We start from the raw sequence: 2,782 nt of genomic DNA on the forward strand, positions 1-2,782 counted from the left end.
TTGCAAAATGTAAGGAAAAGATAAAGTAGTCCTTATTTTCGGGATTTTATTTATTATGTATATTTTAGATAATTTTAGTTAAATCCGGTTGGATTCTTCTTGTATATTTAGAATCAATTCATGACGGATATTTTTTTATAATACAGTAAATATATTTTTGCAAAAAGTCAACTACATAAAATTTGAATTTTAAATCTAATTATAAAGAAAAAATTACGCTTTTAATCAAAATTTAAAGTTATAAATTGAAATTTTGATATATTTTACGCACCGAATTTTATATAAAAACAACTTGCCATTCTTCAATAGTAGCTTATAAACGGTAAATTCACGCATCATTAAACGACCAGCTTCCTTATATGTATTGTAGTTGCAATTAAATTTATAAACATTACAAATAGTAAACAATTTTTTATGATAGATAATTGTGAAAAAAACAAAAATTACATAAAAATATGATTTCTCTATTTTTAATGAATAAGAGTACACAATCTGGTTAGCGAAAAGAGTCAAAATATGCCTGAATGGAAAAATCAATGCAATATAGAGCAAAACAGATAGAAAACTATATTATCTTGACATTAAATCATATTACACTTTAAAATCCTTTTCATTTTTATTTATCGATATATAATCTGATTTTACGAATTAAATTATAAAAATAATACATATTTTTTTTAATATTTAACTTAATAAATTTTTTTTTGCAGACGAAAATACATCATAGTTAAAATTTTTATAAATTATTTTGTGTTGAACATATTGTATTATGAAATTCTTAGGGCAAACTAAATAAAACTTTTAGCATTCGCATTTCTGCTAAATCCTGAACAATACGCCTTTTTTTTAATAGAAAGATCTGTTAAATACTTTTTTTAATACTATCATTTACAAATATGCCCATATTCTTTGTAAATCTCGTGCTATAAAATTTTAGTTTTGCGAAATATTGTAATTGCCCACTTATATGTACAACACGTCGAATAATTTTCTTAGCATTTAAAGGACATAAACAAATTCAATTTTACGCATTAATTTTTTTCTAGAATCACATTTTATGATTAGTTTATCTTAGATATTCTAGTAACATCCACTTCTAAAATTAAAATGTAATTCTTTTTTGTCATAAACAAATATTTTAGCACGATCATTTATAGCTTTATCTAATTTTACTTCTCGATTTGACTTTTATTACCAAGTTCATATTCAATTTTTACTTAAACCGTATATTCATATATTTTCTTTGTTTTTGAAAGTCATATTTTTTTGAAGCATGAAATAAAGAATTCAGATTATTTGTTTGTGTATTTTTGTATAATCGCGGCTTTACATTTACATCTACATGCTATATGTTTATAAAGTTAATAAAATTTGTTGCAGAGCGAACATTTTGATCCATTACCAAAAAAACATATTTATATCTTGACTGTAACAGAATCTAGCCACTTGCTCTGTTTAAAATTATTATATTGAAACAATTTTAAGTCAAAATGAATTTACAGCGTAAAAATATAGCCTGTGTAAAATATTTTTATATGTAATTTTTTTTACAAAATAAACTCACATGCTAATGTGCGAATATAATTTCACAATAAACCTTGTGATATAATTTGGAATCTTAATTGGTTTTTAAAGACGCCAAGTGGAATTATTATTTCCTTTCAAGCATTAAGATAGCTGATTTTTGATTGGGTAGTTGACTTTCTAATACATATGATTTGCAGGTTTGAAAAAACATCATTTTCAATTTCAAATATAATTTATGAAACTTTCAGTCGAGTCCCAGTCTTTAAAATGAAAACTCTAATTTTAATATCTTTTTACAGATATTTTTTGCTTTTGCCAAAAATTTATCTTATGCCATCATTTAGTTTTTATTAGTCTTCTATTTTATTTTAATTTCTTTTTTATCTTTGCAGTGAGTGAAAAAGAAAGAAAAAAATAAATTTATTATTTTTATTATACGTCTTATGTTGTTACGACTGAGTCTTTTACCTTTTATTCTGCTCATTTTTTTATCTCATGCATGTTTTCTGGTCTAAATTAATTTTGACTCTTCTAGTATCCGAGATTAGAGAAAAACGTTTTTTTTATACAAAAGTTGCTAAATCATTACAATTTATGAACTATTAGCATAAAGCTTTGTTATTTAACTTATCTTAATACGGAAAAATTTATAGGCTCCTTGTGGCACATTTTTATAGTATTTGTGGTCTTATGCTCTTATTTTTTAATCATCAATTGAATCAAAAAAGATTTTTCTAAGCTAGGTCATTTAAACTGAACATTGATAGACGGGTATTTAAAATTGGTGTTTGACCAAATTTGGCGATGTATAATGCAAATGATATTGGGGGAAAACTATAGACCGATATCGATACCTTATAAATTTCCTATTCACGATCTCATTGTTATTCATCTTTTTCGGATTTTTTTATTGTTTTTTATGAGTTTATATATACAATTTATCTTTCAGCCTTGAAAATTAAGTTTTGTAGCTAATTATTAAATATCCGTGGTAAATTTTCAAATGCCTTTTTAGAATCGAACCAAATTGTAGGTAGAATGTTAATGAGACATTTTCCCAGCTAAATTTACAATATCTTAGTTTATGGCACATATATCTCTTTTTATTAATGTGTAAGGTAATCTCCGTTAATTTTTGTTTTTATCTCATTTTACCCGAAAGCATAACATTCTTCACATTTTTCTTATTTTAATCCGACATACAATATGGAATTAAACGATTTTCCGTTCCATCATTAACGTATTTCTTTGGAAT

The sequence above is a fragment of the Rhyacophila brunnea genome, unplaced genomic scaffold (genome assembly GCF_057557595.1).
Source record: "Rhyacophila brunnea isolate RB1 unplaced genomic scaffold, BYU_Rbru_1.0 scaffold_156, whole genome shotgun sequence".
NCBI classification, from domain to species: Eukaryota; Metazoa; Arthropoda; class Insecta; order Trichoptera; family Rhyacophilidae; genus Rhyacophila; species Rhyacophila brunnea.